Here is a 25,494-nt window from a genome sequence, read left to right as displayed (position 1 = left end):
AGGTCAGGTATGCCCACACCGTGTGCCTGCCACCGCCCCCCCCCAGGTGGGGCTGAAAGGACTGGGGGACTCTGGCAGGGCTGAGGGGCCTGGGCACCAGCATCTTGTGGCCTTGGGCACCACCATCTTTGTGACAGAGTGACAGTCAATTTTCATATTCCCTCTTTATTAGATAGGATATGTAATGCTTTCATATATTGGGTAGTGTGTATAGAGTGCTGATCAATATCCTTACAATCACATGGCTATTACTGGAACATGACTAGCGATTTGCAGAAAACAAACCTAATCCAACCAAGTACCAAGGTGTATACAGACTATCAAAATGAACTGTGCTGTGAAGTTGGAAACCTCTGTAAGGTTTCGGTTGATGTGTCTCACCTGGCTCACCAGGGTCTTTCTTCTGTCTATGATTCACTGAGAGCAAAGGGGAAAAACACAGGGCCTTGGAGAAAATCTGTGCTTGGAGTCAGCAGGGCTTCCTGGGCTGCACCCTGGGATGCCCAGATCCATGGATCCTGCCTGGGCCATCAGGGGCAGGGACCCTATGTGAAAAAGTCCAAGCCCAGCTCCTTGGGGTCCTGAACACACATGCAGTAGAATAGGGATCAACATTGGTTGAGGAAAGAAAATATGTTCATTTTTGGGACACATTTCATAGGGAAACTTTTTCCCCCAGAGTGATGAGCTATTACAAGGTCACCTCAGAAAATGGAATGAAAAAAAGGTTGGGCACTTAGCGGGGAAGTGCAGGTGAGTGAGTGGGTAGAGAGAATGGACAGAAAGAGCATGTCAGTTTGTTGAGGTTGCCAGGGAGCCAGGTCAACATGCTCCTTAGTCCTGTGTATATGCATACATCTTTTGTGGTTCCATGTCCTTCTCCCTCCTTCCACCCCCGGAAGTGTGTAGGTTAAAAGGATTTGGGAGCATGCATTCTGCATTTGATGTTTATCTCTGCTGCTGATTCTGGAACTTGGTGCCGCAGGCATACTTGCCCACACTGTGACACAGCCGCGTCAATTTTTGTTATAATAACTCTTCCCCTTGACACAGGTTATATGAAAATCTACTCCAAGAAAAGGCCTTTGTATGGCATCTGTTCAGGGCTGTGTGGCTTGTTGCTCAGGCGAAATGGATCTGTTAGTGAGGTGCTGCAGGTTGTATCACAAGGACCACCATGTGCGAGCGGGCATGACCACAGGACGCTTGGAGCACACTTGCTCGAATTCAGTGTGGCCATTGTGCAGTCCACAGTTTGAAACCTGATTTTTAAAGCTGATGAAATGGAAAAGCATCCAGGCCTGGGACACAGGAGCCCTGAACTCCAGCTCTGATTCTCCAAATGGCTGTGTTTGGTGCATTCTTCCCTCAGTGACTTCATCCTGTCATGGCTGCCACTCCCTCATCCCTCTCCCTTGTGGGCAGGGCTCCTTGAGGGCGGAGGCTAAGTCTTCTTGTATGCCCAGTGCCTGGCGCAGGCCTGGGCACTCAGAAGGCTCTTAATAAATGGTTGCTCCCAATGACCAAAAACCTGAGTGCACCACTCATACACACATATGTATGCATGTGGTTGTATGAGCGTGAAGGAAAGTACAAAAGTATCCATTCCTTGCTGTCCACATGGTGGGAGTGGGGAGGGTGATGTGGACAGCGAAGGAGGGAGAGGAGGTGGAGAGAGGCAAGCAACAGAGAAGAAAATAAGGAGACTGCACTAAAAAAAGGCTGGATGCATAATTTGGTCTTTGTTTAAATAAAGTACAGTTATGTATGCATAAATAAATTAGGGGAAAATGATGATGTACATATGTTAAGTCAAAACAAGTTACAGAGTATTTCAGTTAAAAACTGTAAATGAAACACCCCATATATCTGTATATCTGTGCATAGTTAGGTTTAAATGAGCAGAAGGGAGGGTGGATGTGCTGGGTACTATGGGGCACCCCCTAACTGAGACTATCAACCCACAGCTACTGGGAGTGTTGGCCGCTGTCAGCTCACAGCTGAGTTCCTCTTCAAGAGTTGCTCTCAGCCAAAGGAAGCTGCTTTGCCAAAGGTTGTGCCTGTCCCCTCTTCTGGGCAGCTCAGGCCCAAAAACTGATGTGGGGGCGAGGGGGGGTGGTCAAAGGCCTCTCCCTTTTCAATGCAGAACAGCTCCTGAGCTCTTCTGGTCAGTCCCACCCCCTGTAACCTCCCCAGGAAAGGAAGTAGTGGGTGGAAGTAAACATTTCATGCACATACACTGTCTTTCCTGGGAACCTTATGACTGTGGCAGGATACGTACTTGTTTATGAATACGTTACCTCAAGGGCTGAGACTGGAAGGAAAGGATTAACTTTTCCTCTATCCATCTACATATGAATTCATTTATTACAATGAGCATTTACTGCTTTTATAATATTAAGAGCATCATGGAAAGAAATGTAAAGTGCAGTAATATATGCGAGTTGAATGAATGAATGGCCATGTCTATATGTAGTTGGAGAAATAAGGATAAAATAGCGCGTCAAAGGTATCAATGTTTGATGAACAAAAATAAAGGGGATTTTGCCAACCCTTATGATGACTTTTGACTTAGTTGTTTCAAAAGAGATAGGACCAGTTTTCTAAGAGTGAGGGACCACCTCACAGATAGATGAGAGAAAAAGGGGATTAGTGGCTGGAAGCAAAATAGGAAAAAGAGTTGTAATTTCATGGGAAGAGAGACTTTGTAATATCAGAGCTATCTGCCTGGAAAAGAGGTTGCAAATGACACTGTCCAAAGGACCTGTAACTCTTCCATTTCATGAGCAGCCAGATTAGAATTGGAGAAGGAAAATACCTGGCATTTCTATCACCTGCAGCACCTCCCTGCTCTGGGCCCTGGCACACCATTGATGACCAGCCTCCCTCCTGGCGGCCTTGGATTCTTACCCAGCCCCACTCTCTAGGCAGCCACTGCAGATGTGCTGGAGTATTCACCAGCGATAAAATCTATTCACCCCTCCAGAACTAAGTGATTTTTCCGCTTCCTCTAATTCCAAGGTTCCATCAGGTCCTCTGGGGAAGATTGATTTATTCAGGAATAACTTAGACCAGCAAGCCTATACCTTAGCCGAAGGCTTATGCCTTCAGCCATTCAGTGCTACTTGATTTTTGCAAATACATCCTCTTTAGGCACCTCTAAATGAGATTCCTGAGGCTCATTGTGTTCTTTGGAGAGGGCTCAGAGCATTTATGGGAAGCAAGCCCTCGGCAGCAGAATCATTCTGCTGGGGTCTGTGTCGATGGTCCCTGGTAATCTGGTAGGGGCACCTGGTCCACATTCTGCATAGGAACCCTGCTTAAAGGGACGGACAAGTTGCTGGCACAGAAACTGCCCCCTACAGTCAATGTCACTGCTTCTTTGACCTGTTGTGTGCTGGCACTGTGGGATAAGAGCTAGAAGCAGTGAGCAGGACAGAGAGTCTGTCCTTGAGGGGTTAAGAGTTCAGAGTGAGAACAGCTCCAAGGAAGAGCTGTAAAGTAAGTGGTGACTTTCTTGACATAGGAAGTCTTAGAGGTTACGGACTTAAGAGGGCCCCAGGTTTAGCTTCCAGGGATGAGTGGCTTCCCAGAGGAAGTATCAAGCTTTGGTCATAATCAGATCATCTGAGCAGGTGACTACAGCCACCTTCAAAGATCTCCGAATCTATTTGCTACATACAACACATTTCTGGATTTAGAATCTTTCTACAGAATTTTTGTCTTAAATACTTACCACTTTATTGCAAAGCTGTTAGGATTCATAAAGGAAGATAATTGAAACAAATGGAACTCTCTGGAGAGGCAAAAGTAACTAATAAATAATGGTTTGCTTTGCTTTAGAAATCCGCATGCTGTACCTCCCAGTGTATTGAAAAGAAGACATGGCATTGGGATGGGAAGGGAAACCAAGGTTCCTTGTTTTGAAACCACAAAGTATTTCTTCCTATTCCCGTTTCAGGTGGCCGTGTCATCGCAGCGGCACAGAGGCAGGCTCTCCAGGTGTTAGGGTTAAAGACCTGCGGGCAGAGAGAGCATCGAAGACACCATCGCTAAAGGTACCATTTCCTGTGACTCTTTTACTATCCATCATTGCAATAGCCAGTGTGAGGCTTTCCCTAGGGCCTGCACATTCCCAGGGATCTGAGACTGTGTCTGCAACAACAGCCTGGGGACGGTCCCCTGAAAGGAGGGGGTCAGGAGCATTAGCTCCCCGGCTTCAGGCCGTCGTGGAAAAAGGTGGAGAAAACCACGGTTTGGGCTTCTCATAAAATATTTCTGAAATGCATTTCATGATGTGGTTGGTAATAAAAGTGTGTTACTGCGCTCACCCCCACCAGGAGGCTAAACTTGATTCCGACCCAACCGCGCCCGCCTGGGCCGCATGAATCAGTCACTAAATTATTCACCAGCCTGTCTCGAACATTTCTGTAGTTCCAAACCTCTTATAAACCATTATGAAAAAATATCCATCCCTTTATCTCTATCCATAACTATTTATATGGCTCAGGAAAACCCTGTCGTTTTATTTCTTTTAATTTAAAGGCTTTCCTAATTCCTTTTTCATACCACATATATATGTCTAAAGAATTTTCAGGTTGAAATAATAACCTCTAAAAAATGGTCTGTGGGAGAAGGCTCTCAGATTCACAGAGCTGACAGGCACAGTGAATATTATGCTCCCTTAATAACTCTTCCTGGCACTCAAACTTGATATACTGAATTGGGAACTTTTCAAACCGGCGAGGTCCTTTTTTTTATTGTACAGAACAATGATAATATACCCACAGCCTTCTCTCTCAATTTGTTGATACGGTTGCTAAAGTTTGTTCTGGAAAAACATTTCCTTTCTCAGATGTACTGTGAGCTCGTTATCCATCCCTGTATAACGATAAGAAGTCCCATATTAAAATCAGCACAGAGTATCCTAGTGATATCCTGCCTCACTTGGGGACACTTGATTACAGAGGACCTCAGGCCATTGAAAATACCTTTGAATGTACAAACTCACCAGAGTTATCATTGCATTAAGCTGGCTAGCAGTCATTCACACTTGAGAGCAAATTGCTAATTTTGGTGCTTCTAGGCTAAGACCTGGTTGAGATTAAGTTGTCTGCAACCAAGCAGAGTTGGCATGGGGTGGACCTCATGACAACTAGGGTTGGTTGTCACAACGAGAGCATCACTGGAAATGCATTAAGATGGAGACCTTGTTACTTATTAGCACTCTGCTCAAAGTACTTGTGTAGCTAAAAGAATATTTGACAAACCACCTGCATTGAAAGCTTAAGGTCCTCCCCCTCCCCAAGAGAAACTTGGTCAAGTGAAAATAGTGCCCTCTAACCTGACTTCCAAATAAGGTGGGTTCGGTGCCAGTAGATCTAGGGTGCTGTCATCCTCCTCTAAATCGATGTTGAATAAATATTTCAAGAATTTTGGTGTAAAGGTGAGACAAGTTATTAGCTTGACAAGTATCTGAAGGTTTGGATGGAGGGGTTGGAAGTATAAAGGAGGGAGCCCGGACCCTACCAGGGAATCTGAGAAGTCAGTGTGCAGGGGGCAGGCAGTAGGAAGAGAACCACCATATCCTTTCTGGAGCGAGCTTTACCCTGCCCAGTCCTTCCCAGGGCACCAATCAACAGGCTGGATCAGAGAATGTTCTCGAAAGGCAAGGATGAGCCTGATGTTTAAAGAAGGGCTATGACATTGTGATGTATAATAAGAAATATATATTTGTCTTCATCCCATTTCTGGCACAGAGCTCCTAAAACCTGGCATTTCCTAAATGTGATAAGAAAGATAAAGGTGTCGATATTTCAGCAAACACCTTTCACTATCAGGGGTGGGGAACCTTTTTTCTCCCAAGGGCCATTTGGATATTTATATCATTTGTGGGCCATAAAAAATTATAACTTAAAAACTAGCCTGCTATACTTGGTCAAATATTTAATTGACTCACCCCTTAATGCCTTGGCAGGGCCAGACCAAATGATTTCACAGGCTTTATATGGCCCTCAGGCCCCACATTCCCCACCCCTGCCTTATGTTAATGAGATGATTTTTGGAAATCCCCTAAAGATGGGGACTGGTTGCCAAGGGACCCAAACATGTGATTGAAGGATTGACATTGTCAGTTCCACCCCTGACCTATTGGGAGGGGAGAAGGGCTGGAGATTGAGTTCAATCACCAATGGTCAATGATTCAATCAATCATGCCTATGCAATAAAGCCTCCATAAAAAACAAAAGGTTGGGGTCCAAAGAACTCCCATGAGAACAGAGAGCCTCCTTTGATTGGGACCTCACCTATGGGTCTCTTCATCTGGCTGTTGATTTGTATTCTTTAATATCCTTTGTAATAAACCAGTAATCTAGTGAGCAAATGGGTTTCCTGAATTCTTTCAGCTGTTCTAGCAAATTAATGGAAACCAGGGAGGGAGTTGTGGGAACCTCCAGTCTGTATCCAGTCGGTCAGAAACAGAGGTGACAACCTGGACTTCTGATTGGCATCTGAAGTGGAGGACAGTCTGGTGGGTCTGAGCCCTTGACTTGTGGAATCTGATGTTCTCTCTGGGTAGATGGTGTCAGAATTAAGTGTTGCAGAGAATTGCTTAGTGTGTGTGGGAGGGGATGGGGGGAGGTGGGAAGCAACCTCAGAATTGGTGTCAGAATCAGATTGGTCATCCCAAAGCACATCAGAACCATAAACACCCCAGAGTTTCATTTAGTTTAGGTCTAACAGTAGTCTCATCAAACCCACGTCAGATGTGCGGGGCCTCCCTTGAAGCCAGTTTACAACTGCCAGTGGGTCCAGGCAGGGGTGGTGGGTCCTGCCAGCCTCCTGAGGGCAGGACTTCTCAGAAATCCACAGGATGCAGTGTTAGAGGTCATTCTCAGAAGCACCAGCTGCTCTTCTGATGAAATCTCAAAGCCACCTCCTGGCATGGAGGCCAGTCATCTTTCTCTGCCAACCCTTGTTACGTGTGTACACTGGACATTACAGGAAAGCATGGATTGTCCAGAGGAGCCCTCTGCCCCTGTACTCACAGATGGCTGTTCACCAGCTTGGTCTGGTGTTGGAATGGCAGAGGTCATCCAGTAAGAAAGTGTTGGTTGCTTGCCGACTCTTTAACAATTCAAACCAGGATGCACTTCCCAGGCTGCCTCCCTCAGCCTACTGCTCCCCTACCTTCGCTCCCCATGCATTTGAAAGCAGCTTACTTTAAAAGCTGATTAGATGAGCCCTTAATAACATTAGAATTTAAATGGCCCCAGATAGGCTTTTAGCTTCTTGCCAAATTGAGATAAATGTGATATTTGGGGAGCTGAGCTCCCAGCTTCAAGGCTGCTCTGGACCGCAGATGGGTTTTGAAGCAGTGTGTGTTATGTGCCCTTGAGTCAGCTTGACTCCTGGTGACCCTACAAATGAGTGATGTCCATAATGTCCCATCCTCAACAGCACTGCTCACCTCCTGTAGACTCATGCCTATGGCTTCTTTTATGGAGTCAATCCATCTTGAGTTTGGTCTTCCTCTTTTGCTGCTGCCTTCTGTTTTTCCCAGCATTATTGTCTTTTCCAAAGAACCCTGCCTTCTCATGATGTGCCCAAAGTAGGACAGCTTCAGTTTTGTCGTTTTTTGCCTCCAGAGATGTTTCAGGCTTACTTTCCTCTAGAACCCCTTGTTTGTTTTTCTGGCAGTCCAGGGCATCCATCGAGCTCTCCTCCAACATCATATTTCAGATGAATCAAGTTTTTTCCTTATCAACCTTCTTCACTGTCCAACTTTCACACCCGTACATAGTAACTGGGAATACGAGGGTATGAATGATCTCAGCCCTGGTCTCTGTTGACTCATCTTTGCCATTGGGGATCTTTCCTAATTCTTCCATTGCTTCCCTTCTGAATCTCAGCCTTCTCCTGATTTTTGGCTGCAAGTCTTGATTTTAATTGATGATTGAACTGAAGTAAGCAAAATCTTAACAATTTCATTGTCTTTGTTGTTTGTGCTAAAGTTGTATATTTCGTTCGTGGTCATAATTTTATCTTCTTGATGTTCAAATTCAGTCCTGCTTTGGCACTTTCTTCTTTCATGAGAAGTCATTTCAAATCATGACTACTCTCTGCCAGTAAGATGGGGTCATCTGCATATCTTAAATTGTTGATGTTTCTTCCAACAATTTTCAGTACTCTTTCCTCTGTGTCTAGCCAGTTTTCATATGCTACAGTCTGCATACAGACTGAACAACTAGGAAGATAAAATGAATTCCTGTCTGACCTACCTTCTCCCATGTTGTTCTGTAGCCTGAAATTGAGGTTGTGCGCATCTACAAGGTGTCTTTCATTTTTAAAGGTCTGGGATTCTGTGTGTAGGTATGTCTTCATGATCGAAATTTTCAAGAAAAGGTAAGTTGAGGCCAAGGGACACAGGCCAGCATTAAAATCTGGGGGACAATCTATGGGAAAACTTCTCCCTGTACTCCCACACTCTCTGATAACTTTTAGTTCCAGGCAATAAACCTTTACTGAGCAACTACTGTTTAGTCATTGAATTCAATGTTAATGTTGTGATTACCTGACTTTGGCTGAGAATAATACAGATTGTTCAGAAGTATGACTGTTTCATCTTAGTGAGTATGCTCAGTCCCTCTGTAACTCTTACAGGTAGGTTCAGTGCTGGGAGGGGAAACCCACTCATCAAGCCATTGAGCTATGACCGCCTTCCAATATAATAATCTTCGGGAAGTTTTAGTAAAAGTAAAATAACAGAATGGAAAGAGGTACTGTGGGAAAGGGACCAAAAGTGAGCATAAATGGATTGTTAAATGCTGAGGTGAATGGAGTCTTCAAAATAAGTAAACAAAAACCCAGTTGTCTTTTCTTTCCCGTCATATCCCAACCAAACCAAGCAACTGGTGTTTTCAGATTTAAATCTTGAGGTTCTTAAAAACATGGCTTGCCCTTTTGATGGGTTGGTCATTGCAGAAATGCCCCGAGTTTAAGCTTCCTTTTAGAAGGTTCACCAAATAATCGCCACTCTTAGAACCTTTCAGAAGCAGCCGGCCTTGAGCTTCAACCTTGCATTTGCATTCTGGTGAGAAAAGCCCAACTGCCATGTGTTCCTGAAGTAACGCCGAGTTCTTTCTTTCTTTTTTCCCCCCTTTCTTCCTTTTTTATTGAATTCATTGGGATGACATTGGTTAATAAGGTCATATCAGTTTCAAGTATACAGTTCTACAGTACATGATCTGTATATTGCATTGTGTGCCCGCCACCCACAGTCAAATCATCTTACGTCGCCATAGATTTGGCCCCATTTACCCTTTGCTATCCTCCTACCCCCTTCCCTCTGGTAACCACCATGCTGTTGTCTGTGTCTATGTCCGTGTCAGTTTTATATCCCACATATGAGTGAAATCGTATGGTTCTTAGCTCTTTCTGACTTATTTCGCTTAGCATAATATCCTCAAGGTCCACTCATGTTGTTGCAAATGCCAGTGTTTCATCTTTTCTTATGGCTGAGTGTATTTCATCTTTCCTTAGGGCTAAGAATTGTAAGGCGCCACACAGGAGAGGAGGGAGGAACCTGGGCCTGGGCACGGCTGTGAGAGCTAACCTGCTCCTCCTGCACTGGTCCTAAGAGTCCAAAACTCACCAGCCTCAGGGACCCTTGAGGACGAAAATACTTGTATCCATTTAGACCGTGGCTCCAGTGGATTCGAACAGGAACTGTAGTTTGAATGTGAATGGCCATGAGAAGGGTTGTCTCATTAGAAGGGTTGAGGAGGATCCGAGAAATAGGGCCCCCAAAGCTCTGACCAGCCTCTGAGGGGCAGAGCTCACCTGGGTCCAATGCCACTCCTCAGAGAGGGCAGAGGGCAGTGTCACGGGGTCTCTACAGGGCTCCCATGCTCCGTCCTGCTCCTTAGCAGAGGAATCACCCATTCATTGGTGATAAACTTTTGCCAAGGGCATCGCATTTAAGAGGCTGTAGCTCTGAAAGTTAAAGGACTTTCTGAATATCCAGTTGTATTTTCTCTCAACATCTGGCAGTTTCATGGGGAAAATGTTCAGGTGTTGGGTGTGTGGGATGGCAGGTTACAGGTAAGGTCATTGCTCCCTTTGCTTAGCATGGAGCCATGAAGAAAGGGATCTGCTTAGTCCTGCTCCTCTCCTCAGGATGCCTCTGCACGCTCCTGCTCCTGACTGGCTTTGTCCTGTCTGTCTAGGGACAATGCGTCCCTGCTTCTTGCCAGGCAAACTCTCCCACTGAGTTAATTCTCAGCCTCTTTCCTGCCACCTGCTGTGGAGCCTTCCTCCATCCAGTGGTTCCACTCATATCCTCGCACTTCCTGTATGTTCTTCCCCTTCTGCTGATAAACAAGCCTTGGTGGACAGTAAAACAAACAGCTTTGCATGATTGTGTGACTCTCTAACACCTTCTTTTACCCAAATTCTATGAAAGAATATTCTCCACTCCTTTCCCATCATGTCTTTAACCCTTAACCCCATGGAAAATGGTGTATCTACCTCCCCACACAACCAATTGGATTTAATTTGGCAATAAATAGGCAGAGATCACCTGCTCTGTGCTATGCCCATTCTGCACCCAGTCTGGGTTCTGACCACAAGGAGGACACACTCTTATAAGGTAGCCGAGCATGCCAAACCCTCCCCAAATTATAGGGCATGTGGTGAGTGGGATGAGGGGGTCGTGTACTATAAAGAGGCAGGGGCAACCAGCCCTGTCTTGGGGCAGAAGACAGGAAGGAACGTGCCGTGCCATAGGAGCTCTCCAGACAAATGGGGAGCCCAGGGAGGGAGAAAAGGAGAGAAGGAGATGGCCAGTCCAGGTAGAAGGAGCAGCATGGGCAAGGTCATTGAAGCCACTGAGGCAGGCAGCAAGACATGTGGCAGGCACTGTGTACACGGTGGGGAGGGAAGGGTGTGAAGACGTCAGAGGATGACAGACTATTCCTCTCCAGGTGTGAGAGCCTGAGAGACTTGAACGCTTTCTTGCAGACTTTGGGGACAATGGAGGGTTCAGAGCTGAGCTGGGGCATAACCAGATTGCCTTTTACAAAGATGGCTCAGGAAGCAGCACTTACAGGGGGAGATCAGGCAGGAAACTGCTCTAATCATCCAGATAAGAGGTGATGGGGTCAACCAAGAGTGGCTCCAGGGCTGGGGAAGAGGGTCTCCTCCATCCTCCACAAATCCCCTTTGGACCCAGCCAATCAGATGTTTGTTCTTCCTGCCCTATTGCCTCTATTGTGCTCTTCTCGTTGTACTTACTCAGCTGGTATTACAGTCACTTGTGTATTTCTCTGATTTTCTTTAGCAGATTGTATCTTTGTCTCCCTTTCCTCAAATTACAATACTTTGCTCATAACAAGAGCTGAAGAAAAGGTTATTTAGTTGAATTGAATTCTCAGGCACTTCACACCATGAATAATTGAGGAATCGGCCATGTGTAAGTGCTCATCATTTACATAATTGTGTAAACAAGCTGATAAATTTTTTAAAAATTTTTTCCTGTTATTTTCATGATCCCAGGATGCCCTGCTCTCTTCTCAGTGCTCCAGATTTTAGGGGACTGGGAACCAGTGGCAGAGGCTCTGTGTGGCTCTCACCTCCCCCTGCAAGGGAGGCGGTTGGAAGGAGGGAACAGATGATTGCGTTGATTGAATATGAAAGCCATGTGCAAATATTGAGAAATACGCTGTCTGAAGAGACAGCATCGCGGAGCGCACTGCATGCTGGGACCTGTGCAGAGTCCCGAAGGTCAGTGTGCAGATACAGATTGATTAAGCTAAGTACTTACTGAAATTGCTTTACAACATACTGATGAGAATTGATCACAAGCAGGACCCGTATTTGTTGTGAACATGCTTATGCAAACGCGCCCTTTGGTATGCTGTCAGAGCAAATTAAACCGTCTAGACTTTCCCCCAAATAAACGTAGCTACCGTACCTCTAACAAATAGGAGGTAGGAAGTTAACCAGCACTTACCGTTTTGTGATTGGCTTTTTCTGCCCGTGGATCCGATTGGCCCCAGAACAGCTTTTATTGTGGCACCTTGTCATAACCCTGAGGTTAGCCCCTCTCTCTTTCCAATGCAAAGCCAAGGGATTCTAATTAGCCAGAAGTCACTCCTGTTCAGGGCAGTACTCAACTTTCTCTTAAGCCCCATCCCCAGCTCCTAGGAAACTAGGAGCCAGCATTCTCTTCACCCTGGACAGAATAAGCAGGGGCTGTGAGTGTGCCAGCCTGGGGCACTTTAGCAGAGAAGACAAGGGCAAGTGGAATGGGGCAGATAAAAGGCAGGGCAAGGCAGGTAAAGGTAAAATAAGAGAAAGGAGCAGAAGGCCCAGTGGCAGGTCTTTCTTCAGTAATTTTCATGTGTCACATACAAAAGGATGAGCCATGGGCCACACTAAAGAAGGACGTATCATAGTCCCTGCTCTGAAGGAGCTTAGAGTTTAGTCCAAGGCAATTCCAAACCGAGAAAACAAATAAAATACTAATGCATGACAGTATAATGAAGTACTGCACCCTGGCACTGGCTGTGTCTATTACCTAAATAGAACTGAAATGAAATGAGGATCATAGGGCTCAGGGGAATGGAGATGACCATGGAAGACCTCATGGGAGAGGGCATGGGCATCAAGCTGAGCCTTGGACGGAGAAGTGGCACAAAGCCAGGAAGGCAAAAGGACACCTTGGAGTAGGGAAAAGGAAGACTTAAGGGAGAGGAAGAAAGAGAAAAGGGAAAGGAAAAAGTTGCCAATGACGGGATGGTCAAGCAGCCCCCACAGTTGCCTCACACCCTCAGGTTCCTGTGCCAATCCTTAGATTGCCTTGGCCAGAGACCAGCAATCTAGAGGCAGAAAATATGTCTGCAGTCCCTGTGGTCTCTGCAGAGTTGGCCTAGTGCCAGCCAATTTCTGTTGTCTCTGTAATCACAAAGTGAAGCATCTTTTTCTCGTGTTTGCTTGAGTAGAATGCTGTTTACACAGAAGGACTCACACACTTCGGACTGTTCTTTGACAACTGAGTTCTCATATTAGTAACAATGGGGTGTGGAGAACTCACAGAAACTTCATGCAGATGAGGCAGCTGAGATGACTTCATTAGCTGACGGCCCCATAGCCTCTGAGCAATGGAGAGGCTGGTAAATTAAGGATAATTTATTAGGTGTACTTCACGTGGGTTTTATACAGAGAGAAGGACATTGCCTACAAAGTATACTTTGGTTGGCACTGTGAAATCTGCCTGCCATGAAGATTATTCCCCCACCCCGCCCTCACCTCCTCTCAAATATTAAGAAAATAAATTTAAAAATAATACACTTGGTTCTGCCATTTGTCTCAAATCCTACCATTTGAGAGACATTCTTGGGAAGGCCTGGCCCTTCCCAGATGTCCCTTCTGAAAGGCAGGTGTTCCCAGAGAGACCCACTTTTATCCAGCCTAGAATGCTCATTATTTTATTAGATCATTTTTTTTTTTGTCTAAAGGCCACTGGAGAAAGAGAATGAAGAGAAGAGGATGAGAAATGATGGAGGGAGAAGAGGGGAAAATGATTTCAGAACATGGGGCTCTGGTAGGAAAGGCAGGCTTGAAGAGGGTGCCCAGTGAAGTGGTCTGGATAGCTAATAAGTAGGAGAGAGGGAGGGAGAGAGGGAGAGAGAGAGAGAGCCACATCGTGAAACAAGGCTAGAACCAAACCCTGTCTCCTTTGAAGTGTGTCCGGAGCAGCACTGACTGATTGGATAGCTCCCACATCAAAGTTGGGCATATTCAGGTCCCACCTGAGAACTGTCAGCATTGCTTAAGACAGCGGTTCTAAACCTGTGGGTCGAGACCCCTTTGGGGGTCGAACGACCCTTTCACAGGGGTCGCCTAAGACCATCGGAAAACACATATATAATTACATATTGTTTTTGTGATTAATCACTATGCTTTAATTATGTTCAATTTGTAACAATGAAAATACATCCTGCATATCAGATATTTACATTACGATTCATAACAGTAGCAAAATTACAGTTATGAAGTAGCAATGAAAATAATTTTATGGTTGGGGGTCACCACAACATGAGGAACTGTATTAAAGGGTCGCGGCATTAGGAAGTTGAGAACCATTGGCTTAAGAGAACAAAAAGGTGGAGGAACAGGACAGGACTAGCAGGAGAGGGCCACTTGTCAGCTCCACACTTTGCCAATGCAGGCTGAATGGGCGTGTACACAGCTAAGTCAAGTCCAACCACAGCAAAACCACTTGAGTCTTTCCTTAGGCACAGAGAAGAAAATGCCCAGCAATCACACCCAGGGCAGCACAGTCGTGATCATGGGCCAGCGGACTACCATGATTCCCAGCTGAGTCAGCAGGGTACAGCGAAGCTGGGAAATGATTTAAGAACTGTGATGCTGAAACTTGGCGAGAACTCTGATAATCCAAAACCGGAAACACAGACCCAGTGATATTCAATCTAGGATGAGAGATTACTCATGTCCAACTCTAATCTTCTAGCTAAAGGGAAATGGAGCCCTGGGAGAGTTAAGACTCATTGAGTGCTTTCTAGATGCTAAGTGCTATTTTGATCACTTTCTATGTATTAACCCATTTACTTCTCTAAGCAACCAATAATAATTGGCATCATTATTATGGTACAGAAAGGCTAAATAATTTGCCCAAGATCAAACTCAGTCAGTGGCAGAGCGGGGACTTGAACTCAGATAGTTGAAGTCCAGAGCTCCTCCACATAAGCCCACCCTAAAAGATCCATTTGAGATCACACAGCTGGACACCAGGAGGGAAAAGCTTTCTTAGTCATTTGGACCTGGCACATGCAGGTGAGCCTGTAACCGTCACTCGTGCAATGACAAATGCCTATTGGAGAGAGGCCACGACAGGTCTGGTAATTCCTCACAGGTCTGAAAGGGAAGCTGAGCATCGTGGTGGAATAGCCCATCCCTCTACACTCAGGGAGAGGTGATGGGGGTGTCATGGAGCCACTGCCATCAAAGCCGTGGCAATTATTGAGAGAATGGTCCAGAAATGAAAGAGGAGATAGATCTCTTGGTGAAGAGGAGGAGCTTGGGGTAACACAATCATAAAGACTATGTTGATGAGGTTTTGATAGTGACTGATGTCACAGCAGTGGACGCAGAGTGTGAGGACAAAGAGGGTGAGGCATTGAGTCACTCAGTGAACCACACTTCTGGATGCTCACTTTGTCCAGTTGCTAAGCGCTCTGGAAAGGAAACGAGGTTGGTCTGGTCCACCATGAGCTTACAACCTGATGGATCAAACAGGGCAGTGCGGAACACTTTTCTCCCCGTGCACACACACTGGAGTATTAGACATACAGGGGTGCATCCCATTATGTTCGCATGGACTGCCTTGAAGAAGAAATTGGTAGCGGGATCCGTGGGGTCAAAGAGGCAACCATAACAGAGAGGTGACAGACGGGATGCTGGTGTTTTTAGATGAGGATTACCATGGTTTGGCTGCGATGGAAAGAGAAATGAGCAGTGAGCTGTAAATCAGAATGACAGTGGCAATAGTGAAATTGCCATGGACAGTGGGGGATCTTTTGTGGTTAACCTTGTCATGGCTGATTCAATGAAGGAAAAGAAGGGGCTTCTAACATTAACAGGGAGTGTAGAGTACCTGTCCAGTATGTAATAGGGACACCTGTAGCTTTATCAAAGGTGGCCAGGGTCTGGTATTGCAGAGGGGTGGATAGACATTGAAACTGTTATGGGGACAATTATGATTGTAACCGAGGTAATAATAAAGATAATGGAGCTGTAATTGAAAAGCTGGTGGCTGGAAAGAAGAAGGTGAGGGCAGCCGAAATGGAGAGGGGGCGATAAGGGAGGTAATGGTGGTGACGGGAAAGGTAATGGAGTTCTAATGTGGTGATGACTGTTAGGGGGGGAGATGATCATCTTAATGGAAGCAGGAGGGACTGTGATGCAGGTGAGAACTGTATGCAGAGCATCCATCATAACAGCCACGTTATGTACAGCGACACCCAGAGTTCTCATTACGACAGGAGTCCTAATGGACCCTGGACAAAGATAATGCCGTTAATGGAAAAGATGATGACCGCCATGAAAGTCAGGAGGGGGGGAGATGAGGGGAGGAATGGCTGTGGCACTGAAGGGGACCGGTGTGGACATACCTGTAGGTCCTAGGACTGAGGTTCCTGAGAACTGTCACTAGACACATCCCCGAGGGTTACTGGACTCCGATGCAGCTGCTCCTGCTTGTACACGGCACCCGTGGTGCGTGAGGGAGTCGGGATGAACAGATGTGGCTGCAGCAACAATTTGAGCTTACAGTCTACATTTTGGTCTTAAATTAGGCCTGATGACAACCTAGCTCAGAGATAGCATTTCTGTGAGCAGATGTGTAAACAAAATGTTTGGACAATACATGACTTTGCAGCAGAAGTGACTGTGTACCGAGGATGATTTGTTTTTGAGATATTAATTGAAACATGAGGGAGAAGTGGGAACCATCCTCCTGCGCCCCCCTTTAACTTCAGAGGCTTTAGCTGGGGCGAGGCAGTGGCGGCTGGTGCTGGTGGTCTGGCTGGAGGCTCTGATGTGGGCTCTGCAAACGGACCCGGGGAATGGACTCCACAGGAGCCCCCAGTGCTGCTGGGATTTCTGCATCGAGCAGCCTAGAGATGTACACAGAGTAGAGACCTTCTACCTGAACACAAACAGACCCACACCAGGCATCCAGGAGACATGGGCAAGATGTCAAGAGCCTGTGTGGGGAGCAGAGACGGCACATCGGCTCGTTACCTGCACAAGGAGGCTTGCGGGGAGCATAGGTGTCCTCTGCCTCTGCTTCCTAAATGCCACCTCTCAGACCAGCTGCTCCCAAACCACGAGAAACCTTGTACAAAATACAGATTCCCGGGTCCCACCTCCTGGAGAGCCTGATTCTGTTGGTGGGGGTGGGGCCTGTGAATCCGTGTTTTATAAACTCCCCTGGAAATTTTCCCATGTAGTCTAGTGTGTGAGCCACTGTCTAAGCGTTTGCCTGGGGCCCTGGTAGGGAGAAGGTTGGGCAAGAGGTGGCGGGAGCAGATTTCACAAGTGTCGGCCAAACCCACCATTAGAGTAGATTTGCCTTAATAATGGGACTTAAGCAGCACTGAGGAGCCTCAACCTGCCTGCCCCTCCCCCTGTACCTGGGGTGGGCTTTTCCCGCAGTGAAGAGCCACACAGTTGACATAAGCAGGTTGCCAGCCAGGGACTCCTGGAATGGCTGGGAAAGAGGCAGTGTGGGGCTGCTGGGCCTATTTCAGCTAGAATAGAGGGGGTGAAGCCATATAAGGACGGCAGCATGTGGGGAGATGGGAGGAAATGTCCAGAAAAGATGTTTCAAGGACCCCCGTTAGGGGAATGGCCATGGGTATAAAGATGAGGGAGGCACCATCATGCTGTCTTTGGGAGGTTTCTCCCACCCACCCTCAGACGTATTATTTTGTTCGTCAGGATTCTCAGGGATTAAAGGGTCAATATCATAAAAATACTCAGCTTGCAGTTTGGGAAGTACAAATTATTTCTGTCCTTACATGGCATATACTAGTAAATTGTGTGCCTGTGCATACATTTATACCTAAATCACCAAAATGAGGAAATGGGTATAATAACTAAACAATGCATTACAAAGAAAATGTGTTCTTTTTCAACTGCTAAGCAAAATGATAGAATATTTCTCCATAGTCTGGGTCCCAATTTTCCCTGTTCCCTTCGATGTGAACTTTTAAAGAGACCAGGGACTTACCGGAAGAGTCTAGTACAAAGCCACCGTCACTTCAGAAGGGAAACCCAGTTCCTGTTGGCACCACTTGCCTGGACCTGTCCCAGAGAGACAGAAACTCAGAGTATTATTCCACGATCCCTTGCCGGGTAGTGGGGCTCACCCCTGCTTCATTCGCTTAGGAATGATTCAGGCGATCAGATGGAGGCTGTGGTGGAGAGCAAGTTCACGAGCACAGTGTGGGCCAGCTCCTCAGCGGTGTCTCCTCTCTCTCTCTCCCCCTGGTCACCATGCTTATCAGGACGTGGACTAGAACAGTGCGTCGCTTTCCCTGGGATGGTGATCCACCCCTGAGAAGTGCCACCTTCCTCCAGAGCCATGTTGTCGTTTGTCAGCTGCTAATCGTTTGTTAACCTCCCAGGCACCCCATGGAAGCCAGGGCCTCACCTTCACTTATGAAGGTAGTTCACTGGGTCCCCCTTTAATAAAATTACAACTTGGGGAAACAAATCGTTTAGATCAAATACAACCCGGTGGCTTCCTCATACGGTAATCATTTCGGGCAGGTGCTATTAGGTAATTCAATCACCAGGCTACAGAAATCCACCACGGAATTAATGAGGAATGAACTCAAATTCTGAATAAGAGATTTTCAGAATAAATGGCTCTGAATGAAAAACCAGGAGCCAAGCCTATAATCACAGCAGATAACAATGCACAATGGCATATTAAACACAGTCCTTGTTTCCGTCTATTCTCAGTCCACAGCCTCGTGTGGAACCAAAAGAACACGTTGTGTCCACCAGTAGCCTTCCACGTCTCTCAGTTTCCTAACATTGCCTTCACACTTTCTTGGATGAATTGAATAAATTCTGAAGCTCTTATGCAGATTTAGAATAAGCCTTTGTTAATCCCCAAGGCTTTTTTTTTTTCTTCAAAAGAGCACCTCTGGGCATAGTCCATTCAGACTCAACAGGTCCACCTGCATCCAACCTCCCTCCCCTCCAGGGCACTTGCCTCACAGTCACCAGGGTGATCTTCCCAAAACTCACATCCTACACATTGTGTAGCCCTGCTAACACCCTCCATTCCTTGTCTCTGTCATCATCTTCTGAGCATCCAGCACCTGTTTGTCTTCCCAGCCTCTCCCCTCTTGGTTCCCCTACAGGAATGCGTCAATGCCAGCCACACCCAGTTCTTGACTTTTCTGAGGGTTCTGTGCTCTTTCATAGCACCACACTGTTTCTGCCGCTAGAGTGCCTGCTCCAACCTTATTCTCATCTCCTAAAATTCACCTTGAACAGTGCCTCCTCCTCCAACTCTCTCTGATCCCCTTCTTACCTCCATTCCTAGCCTGTGTTGGATGCCCTTCCTCAATGCCCCTGGGGGCAGAGCTCAGCTATTGAACATAGTGTTGCATAGTGTTTAACCCTGTATCGCCAGTGCTGGCCTATGGTTGACAAATAACAAATGCTTGATGAGTGAATGAACCAGTGATAGAATAAATGGAATCATGATTTCAGAAACGAATGAACCCAACAACATAAATTATGCCAATTCTAGTAGCTGCACTTCCATTCCCAACTCTGTGCAGAAGCATTTGAAAAGGTTACTTTTGTAATCTGAAATTCAGCCCATGAGGACTTAGCCCAGAATGAGGGAGTTTCTCTACAGCCGGTGATGTCATCGCAACATCATCTTCCTCCCACTCTGTAGCAAATACCTGAGAAACTAGACTCTGCAGCGGGGTGGGGGGGGGGGGGGGGGATGCTTCCCTGTGGCGGGAAACTGGTTAGTCAGAACCACGTGGGAACCCACGTTGCCTTCTCTGGGACCAGGCATCCAGCCCTCAGGAAGTCTCCCCACGCTGGGCACGGGCACTGATTTCCACAGAGCCTGGTTGCCTGGCGTGTTTCATTCTGTGCTTCATCAGGGAGTTAATCAGGCCTGAGTTTTTAACACCGTGTTCGTCATGCTCACTTACCTTAAAATCAAGGCTGTTCAGGCATTAGTGGGTTCTGCTCACTCTGTCTGGTAGTTTTGGTGTTTAAAGTTTCAGGATTTTTCATAGAGGAACAGTAGACATTTTCTACCAAGCATGCCTATGCATAAACCTCTCGGGCTGCTTCCCTGGCTGAACTACTCCAGCCTCAGAGATTGAGCTGCTGTCTGTGTATTCATTTCCTAGTGATGCCATAAAAAGTACCATGCACTTAGAAGCTAAGAACAACCTACATTTATTAATTTGTAGTTCTGTAGGTCAGAACAACCCACATTTATTCATTTATGGTTCTGTAAGTCTGGCATGTGTCTCACTGGGCTAACATCAAGGTGTCTAAATGGTGTTTATTTCCAAAGGCACTGGGGGAGAACCCATTTTCTTGCCTTTACCACCATAGAGGGTGCCTACATTCCCTGGTTCGTCCCCTCCCTCCATCTTGAGAGCCAGCGATGGCTGGTGGGGTCCTGCCCATATCACAGCACTCCGGCTTCCTCTTCTGCCTCCCTATTTCAGTATTAAGGACCCTTGTGATAATTTTGGGCCTAGCTTGTTAATCCACAAAAATCTCCTGATTTTAAGGTCAGCTGATGAGCAGCCTTCATTATAACTGCTACCTTGATTTTCCTTTGACACGTAAAGTGACATAATCAAGGCTCCAGGGATTAAGACATGGCCATCTTTGGAGAGGCCATTTGGCCACACCTGTATGGCTCTGGACTTCTGGAAGGTGTCCTTTGTATAACCTTGTAGGTGCAGTGTAGACTGCCCACCAACAGTGTGGTGTCACTTGCAAGCTCATTAGAAATGCAGGCTTGCAGGCCCCACCCCAGACCTTCAGAATCAAACTCTACATTTTCACCCATTGCCAGGGCATTCAGTATGTGCACAGTTTGAGAAGCACCACTCCAGAGGTACCCCAAGGGGCAGTGGAGGAAGTTAAACTTGGCATCAGACAGAGAATGGTCTTATCTGGAAATGTATCTGTAATAATAAGAGGATCTTGAGGAACCTAATCAAGGGTCTCCCTCCTCCCTGTCAGAACAACCAGAGATATAAGACAAAGAAATGGGCCAGGTAGAACTAAGGTCTCCCCTTTGCAAGCTGAGATCTGGTAATGCAGCTTTACCTGCGGGTATAACCCTGAACCTCACCATGAGAACTTGCCATACTGTCACACTGCACTGGACTGGGGCGGGTCTGCCCTACCACAGCCCTGCCAGCAGAGGTGAGGCCTGGGTAGGAGGATCTCTAGCAGGAGTGGTGGGTCTGAGAGCACATGCTCTTTGTAGGCAGACTAGCTCCCAAGAGGGAGGAAGAGGCTGGGCTATATACCTGGTTTCTCCTTCCAAACTCAGCAACCAGACAGGTGACTGGTGAGTGAGGGGACAAAGACATAGTGTTACAGCTAGTAGAGCTGCTTCTTTGTGGAAGGAAACATCTGGAGGGAGATCCGAATTTCCCCTGATAAGTAATGTCTCCATCACAGGGTCACTGTGAGGAGAGTGACAGAGCATGTATGTCAGCCCTTGGCCCATCATAGTTCAGTTACAAGGATTATGGCATCCAGCAGTTCTAAAACATGCAACCCCACAGAAATATCCTAATGACTAGTTACAAAATGTGGGTCGCCGGCCCTCCACCCTAGAGGACTCAAATTCATATGGTCAAAGGTAGGGCTTGGGAATCATCTGATGTTATGGGCCCTTCAGCTGTGTAGGCAGGACTTTACCTAAACCAGAGAGGCAGAGTATTAGATAAGACTCTTTTGGTTGCAAGTTACAGAAGCCAACTTGAGCTGATTTATCCAAAGAGGGAATGTGTGCTGGACCATGGGTGTCCTACAGAACATGGGCAAAGAGTCCACATTGGGCAGGGACTGGCCCAGGAACTAGACGCTTTCCAGAACCCAGTGTTGCTCTCTCTCCATCTTCATTTCTGCTTCTCTCTGTGGCTGGTGCCATGGTCTCTGTGTTTTCATGTATGTGGTGAGCAGAAGATTAACTCCACACAACTCCTGGAGGTGCATTGTCCCTGGACATTGTAGACAGATTAGCCTCTTTTAGTCCCAATTCTCAGTTCACAGGCCAGAGAACTGAAGGGCCCGGGTCAGGTCAGCTGTGCTCTCAGGTTCAGGAACTTGGAGTTCTAGGACCTGTCCCTCCATCTTTGTGGGGAGATATTGGATGAGGGCAATTTTCAGAGAAAAGAAGTCTTTTTTTTTAAGTTTGATGGATACCCAAAAGAAGCTACCAAAAGCTTGTATCTATTCTATGTTTATATTTTTAAAAATTGTTTTCCCTCAGTAACCAAAAAAGAAAGAAAGAAAAAAGGAAAACCTGTGACTTAGGGTGTCTAATAAAAAAATCTTAAAACATTTCCAATTTATACTTAGAATCAACCTCATGGAAATATCAGATCTAGCGAAACCCTCAAGGTTGTGCCTCCCCTGCGCACTCAAATGTCAGAGATTTCATCTCCTTTGGAGAGGAGGCTTCTGTTTCTATTTGGAAGCGAGTTCATTTCCCCAGGTAGTTCGGGGCCCTCCCGCATGCTTTCTTCTGGTAGGAAGAGGGTTCTTCTTCAAGAAGACATTTTCTCTATGTGGCTTCCAAATCCACTTCTGTCGTAATTAGTTTTTACAAATGTGCCCACCTACCAGACCCCATGCCTGCACCACCTGATGGTGCCTGGTTCAGAGCGGCTACTCAACGTGTGTTTTTGACCTTGTGAATGCGTGCAAGTCATTGTTCCTCAAAAGTGACACAATACTGTGCTTAGTGAGACATCAGTGTACGAGGAAAGAGTGCCAGGTTTGCTGTGCCCTTCTGGGAGGCGAGGCCGTGGTCACGTGGCCGGGGGCCTGGGGAAGGAAAGGGGAACTCTCAGAGACCTGGCTGAGAGAGAAGGCGGCACAGGGTCAGGCACAGTGGCCCCACAACTCACAAATTAAATTCTCCTCCAGGCCTTCTTTTCCCTTGGGAATAGGGAAAGCACCCTTTCCCCCGCCCAAAGACACACACCCCAGCCTCTCTGTCAATCTGCTCAAATCCCTACACCTTTCTGAGAGAGGTGTGAGAGTTGTGAGAACCAGGATGTTACTGCCCACAGGTGCCAACTGGCAGCTGTCATAGGTCCTCCTAGGGCAGTGATGGCAAACCTATGACACACGTGTCAGAGGTGACACGTGAACTCATTTTTTTGGTTGATTTTTCTTTGTTAAATGGCATTTAAATATATAAAATAAATATCAAAAATTTAAGTCTTTGTTTTACGATGGTTGCAAATATCAAAAAATTTCTATATGTGACACGGCACCAGAGTTAAGTTAAGGTTTTTCAAAATGCTGACACTCGAGCTCAAAAGGTTCGCAATCACTGTATCTAGGGAGAGGCGGTGGAGAGACCCTTTACAAATATTTAATTGCAGTAAAAAAACAACAACATGTTAGACTTCATAATCCACCATCCCCCTACAAAATCAATGTGGCGGGGCTCAAATATCTATTATGACAGTGGTTTATTTAAAAAAATGTATTTTCTTATATAAATGTGCATCCTAACTTCTAAAATAAAAAAAAAATAGCTTTGGTATGATAGCCGCCTGACATAAATGAAAACACAATTTAATGAAATGGCATTTTAGGAATTTAAACTGAAGCAAATATTTGACATGCTTTATTTAAATCAATTTGCTGTGCCCGCTGTGCTGTTTCAGCCCCAGGCGTGTTGCTGTGTCCCATGTGTGATGCTCTGGGCTCTGAAACTTGCTGGGGAAGAAGCAGAGGATGGGGTGTCCAAAGGGGCCAATTCTGTGGGTCCCACAGGCCCAGCCTCTGGTTCCATTGCCAGTAAAAATTGGCTGGATTTGCAGGAAGTTGTTTAACCAGACGACTACCTATACTCTTGCTAAGCAAGAAGGAAGTATTCAGCTCCATGTTGGTGGCTCTCTTTTTTTTTGCCATATAAACATTAAGTTGCCTTTAGGAATCTTAAACCAGTCCTAATGTGTATCCTACATAAATTCTAAGCTGAAAATTGTGTGTGTGTGCGCGCGCGCGCACGCGCGCACGCATTGTAAATACCATCTCTTTCTAAACTCTCTAGAAAGACAATCTGCCAGGTCCAGGATGCTAATACTATCACTCCAGTGGGGACACTGGGGCACAGGTATGTTCATTCACTGACTGATTGGCTCTTTAAGGAAAAAGTGTGCCACCCATAGAGTAAACTTGATTTGAAACAACCAAGTAATACTGGTTTGGATTTGGAATCCCAGATACTAACCTAATTCCCTCTTTGTGCGCTTCCTGGATCAATAATTTACAGATCTGATTTAAGAATTTCCCAATAGTGTATAATTATAGGAACTGTATTTGACTACAGTTATTGTCTGCTTTCCATGCCCACTCACTTGGCATAATTGCCTCTATCCTGGAAGGGGGTTCTGAAATCACATTGATGGTGCGGGTGTCCACAACCATCACAGGATAGAGTTGTGAGCTGGTAATGGGTCATGGTCTAAAATAATATGTAACTTTCACACATATGACTGGGAACTTGTGGTGTCATGCTTGTTTTTGGGCAAAGGTCTTTTCAGCTCTTGGGATCAAATATACTTTGAAGATCAGGATATAACTTATAGAGCAAATAAAGTGCCTGGATGTGGGGGTATCTCAATACACTTTGCAGGGAGATTTCTCACATACATACACACACCCCATAGAGCCTATCTCCACTCTTTGTGAAACTTCATTTCCACTTACAGAAAAGGAAGAAATTTTTTTTAATGCGGAGTAAGATGGCCCCATATCCAGAGATCTCTGCATTTTGCAAAGTGTCTGTGCCTCATTAGTCAGAAGGAGTTTAGACACAGCCCTTTGAAGTCAACGTCCAACGGTGTAAATTCTGAGCTCTGCAGGATCACTGTTAGGCCAGTCATTGGATTGATGGAAAGGATCCCACACTGTCTCTCTCCCAGAGTCAGTCACCAGAGGTGAGACAGCTTGGAGGTGCCATGAGCAAACCCTTGTAACCGGAGTTAAGAAGGAAGAAGTTCCTTAGTGTGCAGGCAACTGTGAAATAATGAAATGGAGATAAGAGCCAGCATAAGCAAGAGGCAGGAGAAAACTGGAAGCCAAAGAATATAGTGGGTTATATTTTTTTCAAAGATAACTTGGGAATAGGCTCTATCCCTCCAAAACCATGCTATCTCCAATCTAGAAATTAAAATAAAAAGGGTGAAAAAGATCAGTTTTATAGTAAAGTTCTGCTTAAGTAACCTTACCAGGTAATTGAGAAAAATCGTTAATTTTTTTTTTTTTTTACTGTTATAACCCACATTCAGTCTGCTGGGGCAAGTGGAACACAACACCGTGGGCTGGGTGACAGAAACAACAAGAAATTTATTTTCTCATCGTTCTGGACATCCGAGATCAAGATGTCAGCAGGGTGATTTTTGTGAGGGCTGTGAAGGGAGGATCTGGTCCAGGCCTCTTCCCTTGGTTTACAGATGGGCATCTTTTCATTTCTCCACATCAGGGGTCCTCAAACAATGGCCCGTGGGCCACATGCAAATACAAATATTGTATTTGTTCCCGTTTTGTTTTCTTACTTCAAAATAAGATATGTGCAGTGTGCATAGGAATTTGTTCATAATTTTTTTAAACTATAGTCCGGCCCTCCAACGGTCTGAGGGACAGTGA

At 46.0% G+C, this 25,494-nt stretch overlaps 1 protein-coding gene across 1 annotated transcript in view; it reads left to right on the top strand.

Annotated features, from left to right (window-relative positions):
* TNR (tenascin R) overlaps window positions 1-25,494 on the top strand; it is a 334,378-nt gene that overhangs the window by 177,675 nt on the left and 131,209 nt on the right. The window contains exon 2 of the mRNA XM_006767025.2: window positions 3,962-4,058. The gene's annotated coding sequence lies outside the window, so the exon portion shown is untranslated. The remainder of the gene's footprint in view (window positions 1-3,961; window positions 4,059-25,494) is intronic.

This window comes from Myotis davidii, unplaced genomic scaffold, assembly GCF_000327345.1.
Source record: "Myotis davidii unplaced genomic scaffold, ASM32734v1 scaffold580, whole genome shotgun sequence".
Taxonomy (NCBI): domain Eukaryota; kingdom Metazoa; phylum Chordata; class Mammalia; order Chiroptera; family Vespertilionidae; genus Myotis; species Myotis davidii.
This window is presented reverse-complemented; position numbering and strand designations above follow the sequence as displayed.